The sequence below is a fragment of the Semicossyphus pulcher genome, unplaced genomic scaffold (genome assembly GCF_022749685.1).
Source record: "Semicossyphus pulcher isolate SPU_LCO1_2020_fin unplaced genomic scaffold, fSemPul1.0.p SCAF_18, whole genome shotgun sequence".
NCBI classification, from domain to species: Eukaryota; Metazoa; Chordata; class Actinopteri; order Labriformes; family Labridae; genus Semicossyphus; species Semicossyphus pulcher.
Window position 1 is genome coordinate 26915718 of NW_027211691.1, and position 9590 is coordinate 26925307.

Below are 9590 nucleotides of genomic sequence, written 5' to 3' on the forward strand. Positions count from 1 at the left end.
GGACATTTTGTGGCAACCAGTTAGAGAGAAGCCAGACAGTCGTAGTTAGGCTTACACGAAAGGCAGCTGCGTAGGATAGGTCCCAGAATTGGAAGATAGGTCTAATAAAACTGAAATAAAGACTTCCCCTTTATCTGCACGCATCGTTTGTTACTTTAAGCAGCTTCACTGCTTGTTTTTGACGGAAACCTGATTGAAATTTAATATCGTTCCCTTTGACCAGTTGGAGAAGCTGATGAGCGACGACCTTTTCAAGGATTTCGGAAATAAAAGGGAGTTTGGAGATGGGTCTGTAGTTAACCAAGTGGGAGGCATCTAGTGAGGATTTTTTAAGGAGAGGAGAGCTGCTGCCGAGCTTGGACTGGTCTACAGCCTGAAGATAGAGACTGATTGATGATGTTGAGAAGGCAGGGGGAAATTACTGGTTGGACCTCTAAAGTTTAGCAGGAATTACATCAGTCGGGGCGGAAGATGGACGCATGTGATTAACTATGGTCAAAAGAGTCTGGATTTATCTGGAGCTACAGTATCCAGTGATAAGGAGCATTGATCACTGAACTGGTTAACAGTGTAATTAATTAATTAATGTTTGAAAAATTAGGGATTGTTTTTGACAGATCTGAGAAGATAGCTGTGAACCTAGCTGCAGAGTGCTCATTAAAGATGTGTGACTGAATGGTTTGTTTCTGAGAAGGCATTATGGAGTGTAGGACCGCGTCAAAAATAATACATTTACGATCAGACATGAGTAATGAGTTTACAGGCAGACCAGGTGTAAAAACCAGGTCTAGAGTTGGGCCCGGAAACGTGTCGCACGAGGTTTAAAGATTTAGCAGTGTTCAGAGGTCAGAGGTGAGTCCATTAGAAGAGTCAATAATATGAAGGTTAAAACCACCCACAATAATCATTCTGTCAAACTTCAGACAAAAGTGGAAAGCAAGTGTGAGGATTCGTTTAGGAAAGCTGAGGCATCTAGGAGGTCGGTAAATCACTGTACAGCATACTGGCACTTCACACTCAATTTTAAAAGATGAGACGAGACGAGACAAGACGACATGAGATGAGACGAGACAAGACGACATGAGATGAGATGAGATGAGACGAGACGAGACGACATGAGACGACATGAGATGAGATGAGACGACATGAGACGAGACGAGACGAGATGACATGAGACAAGACGAGATGAGACGAGAGGACATGAGATGAGATGAGACGACATGAGACGAGACGAGACGTCATGAGATGAGATGAGACGAGATGAGACGAGACGACATGAGATGAGATGAGACGACATGAGACGAGATGAGATGAGACGAGGCAAGACGAAACAAGACGAGACAAGACGAGACAAGACGACATGAGATGAGACGAGACGAGATGAGACGACATGAGATGAGACGAGACGACATGAGATGAGATGAGACGAGACGAGACGACATGAGATGAGACGAGACGACATGAGATGAGATGAGACGAGATGAGACGACATGAGATGAGACGAGACGACATGAGATGAGATGAGACGAGACAAGACGACATGAGATGAGACGAGACGACATGAGATGAGATGAGACGAGACGAGACAAGACGAGACAAGACGAGACAAGACGAGACAAGACGACATGAGATGAGATGAGATAAGATGTGATGTGATGTGATGAGATGAGATGATTCTTGATCCCCAGGAGGGAAATTTGGCTGTTGCAGCAGCACAAAGACAAAATAGCAAGTCAGTAAATACAGACTAAAAAAAAATAATAATAATGTGCTCCCCATCGTCCCATCAGTGACGAGGCCAATGTCGTCAGAGAATTTGGGAGAAGTCTTACCAGGGGGCGGAGATGGCAAATGACCAACCTCTCCAGGGTCTTCATCAGGTGTGATGAAATGAGATGAGACGAGACGACATGAGATGAGATGAGACGAGACAACATGAGATGAGATGAGATGACATGAGACGAGAGGACATGAGATGAGACGAGACGAGACAAGACAACATGAGATGAGATGAGACAAGATGACATGAGATGAGACAAGACCACATGAGATGAGATGAGACGAGACGACATGAGACGAGAGGACATGAGATGAAATGAGACGAGACGACATGAGACGAGATGAGATGAGACGAGGCAAGACGAGACAAGACGACATGAGATGAGACGAGACGAGACAAGATGACATGAGATGAGACGAGACGACATGAGATGAGATGAGATGAGATGAGACGAGACGCGACGACATGAGACGAGAGGACATGAGATGAGACGAGACGAGACAAGACGACATGAGATGAGACGAGACAAGACGACATGAGATGAGACAAGACGACATGAGATGAGATGAGACGAGACGAGACGACATGAGACGAGATGAGATGAGATGAGACGAGACAAGACGAGACAAGACGACATGAGATGAGACGAGACGAGACGAGACGACATGAGATGAGACGAGACGACATGAGATGAGACGAGACGACATGAGATGAGACGAGACGACATGAGATGAGACGAGACGACATGAGATGAGACGAGACGACATGAGATGAGACAAGACGACATGAGACGAGAGGACATGAGATAAGATGAGACGAGACGACATGAGACGAGATGAGATGAGACGAGACGAGACGACATGAGACGAGATGAGATGAGACGAGGCAAGACGAGACAAGACGACATGAGACGAGACAAGACGAGACAAGACGACATGAGATGAGATGAGACGACATGAGATAAGATGAGATGAGATGAGATGAGATGAGACGAGACGACATGAGACGAGATGAGATGAGATGAGACGAGACAAGACGAGACAAGACGACATGAGATGAGACGAGACGACATGAGATGAGATGAGATGAGATGAGACAACATGAGATGAGATGAGATGAGACGAGACGAGATGAGACAAAAGGACATGAGATGAGATGAGACGAGACGACATGAGATAAGATGAGATGAGATGAGATGACAAGAGATGACACAAGACGACATGAGATAAGATGAGATGAGATGAGATGACAAGAGATGAGACGAGACGACACGAGATGAGACGAGACGACACGAGATGAGACGAGACGACACGAGATGAGACGAGACGACATGAGATGAGATGAGACGACATGAGATAAGATGAGATGAGATGAGATGAGATGAGATGACAAGAGATGAGACGAGACGACACGAGATGAGACGAGACGACATGAGATGAGATGAGACGAGACGAGACGACATGAGATAAGATGAGATGAGATGAGACAAGACGAGACGAGACGAGACGACATGAGATGAGATGAGATAAGATGTGATGTGATGTGATGAGATGAGATGATTCTTGATCCCCAGGAGGGAAATTTGGCTGTTGCAGCAGCACAAAGACAAAATAGCAAGTCAGTAAATACAGACTAAAAAAAAAAAATAATAATAATGTGCTCCCCATCGTCCCATCAGTGAGGAGGCCAATGTCGTCAGAGAATTTGGGAGAAGTCTTACCAGGGGGCGGAGATGGCAAATGACCAACCTCTCCAGGGTCTTCATCAGGTGTGATGCCACCGGCCTGTAGTGGTTGAGGTCCTTGGGGTTGGGGATCTTCAGCGCCTGTACCATGTAGGATGTCTTCCACAGCTGTGGTACTCTGCCCAGCTCCAGGCTCATGTTGAACATGTGCTCCATAATCCTGCACAGCTGATCTGCGCAGCATTTGAGGAGCCTGGAGCTGATGCCATCCGGGCTCACAGCCTTCCTGACCTTGATCCTCCTCAGTCCTGAACCATGTCTGCAGTGTGGCAGGGCGCAGCATCCTGCTGAAAGAGGCCACTGCCAGTAGGGAATACTGTTTCCATGAAGGGGTGGACTTGGTCTGCAGCAATGTTTAGGTAGGTGGTACGTGTCAAAGCAACATCCACATGAACGGCAGGACCCAAGGTTTCCCAGCAGAACATCGCCCAAAGCATCCGACTGCCTCCGCCGGCTCGCCTTCTTCCCATAATGCATCCTGGTGCCATGTCTTCCCCAGGTAAGAGACGCACACGCACCAGGCCATCCACATGATGTAAAAGAAAATGTGATGCATCAGACCAGGGTTTCACAAAGACAGACTTTGACTTTGGCTTCAATATAACAAATAGTCAGCCTTCAGATAGACGTCTAAATTAATCCGTTTCACAAAGCAGTTTAGTTCTTGACTGTCTTAAGCAGGACTATGGTGCATTGAATTCTGGGTAAATTAAGACTTTTTTCAAAACAAAAAAAATGGCCGACCGAGTAACAGCATCTAACCGCTCAAGTCTGTTTACCCCAGCAGAAAATGTTTCACGGCATTTTACTTTTAAATTCAGTGAAGAGTGTAACCAAAAAAAACTGATATGGACAAAAATTGCTGCAACAGTAAACAGTGTTAATCCAACCATTGAAAGGACCATCAAAGACATTCAAAATTTGGTGCTACTGGTCAGCAGGTGTCACTATTGTTACCATGGTAACATGGGTCTTAGAGCTGAGGGGTACGGTCTAACTTGCATTGGACTAATCTATGAGCAAACTTAAGACTGGCCTAACACTATAGACTAAATACAGTCTAAAATATCTTTGTGAAACCGGCCCAAAGGCACCGTCATCAATCGCTCTGTGGTCCAGTTCTGATGCTCACGTGCCCATTGTAGGAGCTTTCAGTGGTGGACAGGGGTCAGCATGGGCAACCTGACCGCTCTGCAGCTACACAGCCTCATACACAACACACTTTGATGCTGTGTGTGTTCTGACACCTTTCCGTCAGAACCAGCATGAACTCTTTCAACAGTCTGAAATTGAGTAGCTCTTCTGTTGGATCGGATTGTAATGAAATAATCACTGTTATTCGCTCGATGTGTCAGTGGTCATTATTTAATAGCTTATCCGTGTACATATATTAGGGCTGTCAAAGTCAACACAATAATAACGCGTTAACGCACATTCCCTTTAACTCCACTATTTATTTTGACGTGCGATTAACGCATGCGCATTCTAATATTATGACCCTCCGCCCACCCCGTAGTTTGGGAAATCCAGTTAGGCAACATAGCAACACACCGTGGAGTAAGGCTAGGGTTAGAATGAGGATTTTCTGAAAGTTACATAAAGCACCTTTAAGTGATTAAACTTATTTTCATCTCCTGCTGCAGACTCAATAACTTGTTACTGATGAAGGTCACACTCAGGTCAATGTGGCGACTGTTGCTGCTCGTTGGCCTTCAGTTTGCCATGTTCTCCTTTCAGCAGATCTTTTGAGCGTGCAGAACCTTTGAGGTTATTCTGTGGAATATTCTGGACAGTATTTGTCATTGTTTTGGTTGCAGTAATAATAAACATACATTTGCATAAAGGAGGCATATTTGTCCATTCCCATGTTGATAAGAGGATTAAACACTTCTCTTTAAGGTACATTTACAACAGGCAAGAAATGTGCCATTCATTTGCGATTGATCGCGAGTTAACTATGGACAACCATGCGATTACTCATGATTTCAATATTTTAATTGATTGACAGCCCTTATATATATATATTATTTCACTTCCTTGTCTTCTGTTTCTTCTGCTTGTTGAAGGAATGAGGCTGAGCTCAGATTAAATATTGATCGTGTGTGTGTGTGTGACAGGAAGTTGACCTGTTTCACTGTATTGAACTGTGTGTGTGTGTGTGTGTGTGTGTGTGTGTCTGTGTTGGGGGGGAGGACCTCGGTCTAATGGTTTTGGCTCCCGGGGGAGGACAGAGTGGGATGCTCAGGCTAGCGTTAGCTGATTCTGCGTGTCCATTAGGAGGAAATGGTGGGTGTTGGCCAATCAGAGGAGAGTGTTTTCACTCAGGTCCTCAGACGGAAATCTGACCTGGTTATTCCTCCAGCAGAGTGAGACATTAAATCCTCAGAAAACCACATGGACTTCTGCACGTTTAACTCACGTCTTCATTCAAACCTAACCCTAACCTGTCTCACAGTCTGACCTGGACCCGTCTCACAGTCTGACCAGGACCTGTCTCACCATCTGGATCTGATCCCGCCTCACAGTCTGACCTGGACCTGTCTCACAGTCTGACCTGGACCCGTCTCACAGTCTGGATTTGAACCCTTCTCACAGTCTGGACCTGAACCCGTCTCACAGTCTGACCTGGACCCGTCTCACAGTCTGGACCTGAACCTGTCTCACAGTCTGGACCTGAACCCGTCTCACAGTCTGACCTGGACCCGTCTCACAGTCTGGATCTGAACCCTTCTCACAGTCTGGATCTGAACCCGTCTCACAGTCTGGACCTGAACCCGTCTCACAGTCTGACCTGGAACTGTCTCACAGTCTGACCTGGACCCGCCTCACCGTCTGGATCTGAACCCGTCTCACAGTCTGACCTGGACCTGTCTCACAGTCTGACCTGGACCCGCCTCACAGTCTGGATCTAATCCCGTCTCACAGTCTGACCTGGACCCGCCTCACAGTCTGGATCTGATCCCGTCTCACAGTCTGACCTGGACCCGTCTCACAGTCTGACCTGGACCCGTCTCACAGTCTGGATCTGATCCCGTCTCACAGTCTGACCTGGACCCGTCTCACAGTCTGACCTGGACCCGTCTCACAGTCTGGATCTGATCCCGTCTCACAGTCCGACCTGGACCCGTCTCACAGTCTGACCTGGACCCGTCTCACAGTCTGACCTGGACCCGTCTCACCATCTGGACCTGGACCCGTCTCACAGTCTGGACCTGAACCTGTCTCACAGTCTGACCTGGACCCGTCTCACCGTCTGGATCTGAACCCGTCTCACAGTCTGGACCTGAACCTGTCTCACAGTCTGACCTGGACCCGTCTCACTGTCTGGATCTGAACCCGTCTCACAGTCTGACCTGGACCCGTCTCACTGTCTGGATCTGAACCCGTCTCACAGTCTGGACCTGAACCTGTCTCACAGTCTGACCTGGACCCGTCTCACCATCTGGATCTGAACCCATCTCACAGTCTGGACCTGAACCCGTCTCACAGTCTGGACCTGAACCCGTCTCACAGTCTGACCTGGACCCGTCTCACAGTCTGACCAGGACCTGTCTCACCATCTGGATCTGATCCCGCCTCACAGTCTGACCTGGACCTGTCTCACAGTCTGACCTGGACCCGTCTCACAGTCTGGATCTGAACCCTTCTCACAGTCTGGACCTGAACCCGTCTCACAGTCTGACCTGGACCCGTCTCACAGTCTGGATCTGATCCCGTCTCACAGTCTGACCTGGACCCGTCTCACAGTCTGACCTGGACCCGTCTCACAGTCTGGATCTGATCCCGTCTCACAGTCCGACCTGGACCCGTCTCACAGTCTGACCTGGACCCGTCTCACAGTCTGACCTGGACCCGTCTCACCGTCTGGACCTGGACCCGTCTCACAGTCTGGACCTGAACCTGTCTCACAGTCTGACCTGGACCCGTCTCACCGTCTGGATCTGAACCCGTCTCACAGTCTGGACCTGAACCTGTCTCACAGTCTGACCTGGACCCGTCTCACTGTCTGGATCTGAACCCGTCTCACAGTCTGACCTGGACCCGTCTCACTGTCTGGATCTGAACCCGTCTCACAGTCTGGACCTGAACCTGTCTCACAGTCTGACCTGGACCCGTCTCACCATCTGGATCTGAACCCATCTCACAGTCTGGACCTGAACCCGTCTCACAGTCTGGACCTGAACCTGTCTCACAGTCTGACCTGGACCCGTCTCACCATCTGGATCTGAACCCATCTCACAGTCTGGACCTGAACCCGTCTCACAGTCTGACCTGAACCCATCTCACAGTCTGGACCTGAACCCGTCTCACAGTCTGGACCTGAACCCGTCTCACAGTCTGGACCTGTTTCACATTCTGGACCTTTGGATAACCCAGCTAATGTTAGCACAGAAAACAAACAGCTACTCCTTGGTTAGTTGTACTTCCTGTATATGCTCACCTGGAGCATGATGGGAAATCATCTCAACAGCCTGTGACTTAACTGTCTGTGGATGTGGAAGGGGTCAGTCTTTAGTCTTTTGAAGTCTTTTTACATCATGAGAGAACCTTCATTTTGAAAATCCACTCATGGACTCGCCTGTCCACCAGCTGGCTGCTTCACGTCAGAAAATATTTATTTATTTATATATTTTTAAAGATTATTTTTGGGGTTTTTGCCCTTTATTGATAGAACAGCTGCAGAGAGACAGGAAATGTGGGGAGGAGGGAGTGGGGGATGCACCAGTTGGTCACAGACAGGGACTCAAACCTGTGATCAGCTCTACCAGCTGAGCTAAACCAGCGCTGCGAGAATATGCATTTAAGTATTAATTTATACTTTTATTTATTGAAGAGTTCTGCAGGTGTTGAAGTGAGCCGGATTCAGAACAGAAAACTGAACCGGACCCTTTAGAAGAGTCGGATCAAGTCTGAAGCTGCAGAGATGGATTACCTGATCAAAGGTAATCAAATAATTGAGTAAGTTTTAAACAGAAGAGTTCATATTCACTGCTGGCAGTAAATAATGTGTTTCACAGATTTTATCAAAATTATTCTTCAGTGAATAAACAAAATATGATCACATGCTTCCATCATTAAAATAATTATTCAATATTATATTAATAATATAATTAATAATTACTTGAAGCTTTAATTGATATTATATGTTATATGTTGTTATATGTTATGTTATTATATGTTGTTATATGTTATTATATGTTGTTTTATATTATTATATGTTGATATATGCTGTTTTGTGTTATTATATGTTGTTATATGTTATGTTGTTTTATGTTGTTATATGTTATTATATGTTGATATATGCTGTTTCATGTTATTATATGTTGTTATATGTTATTATATGTTGTTATCTTATTTGTTATTATATGTTATCTTATTTGTTATTATATGTTGTTATATGTTATGTTGTTTTATGTTGTTATATGTTATCATATGTTGATATATGCTGTTTTATGTTATTATATGTTGTTATATGTTATGTTGTTTTATGTTGTTATATGTTATTATATGTTGATATATGCTGTTTCATGTTATTATATGTTGTTTTATTTTATTATATGTTGTTAAATCTTATGTTATTATATGTTGTTATATGTTATGTTATTATATGTCGTTATATGTTATTATACGTTATTGTATGTTGTTTTATGTTATTATATAGTAATAATAATAATATATTTTTTTCTATTCATATAGCGCTTTAAAAGGTACTCAAAGGCACATTACATGAGCTAAAGAACAGTAGCCACAATGGCAAATACATCAAAAAACTAAAGCAATCCAAAAAAAGATTATATGTTATTATATGTCATTATATGCTCTCTTAAGTTGTTATATGTCAGCAATAGTTCATCATATCAGAAATCTTTAAGAGAGAAAATTGACTCACCTCCGATCAGTCCGGCTGCTTTTGTGTTCTGGGTGGAGAGACAGAGGGAGGGGGGAGAAGGGAGGGAGGGAGGGGCCAGATGGGGGTGAGGAGTGTGTGTGTGTGTGTGTGTGGGGGGGGGGGGGGACTTTTAATTTCAAAACACATGAAAATATAAACTAAAGGTCTTCACTTCC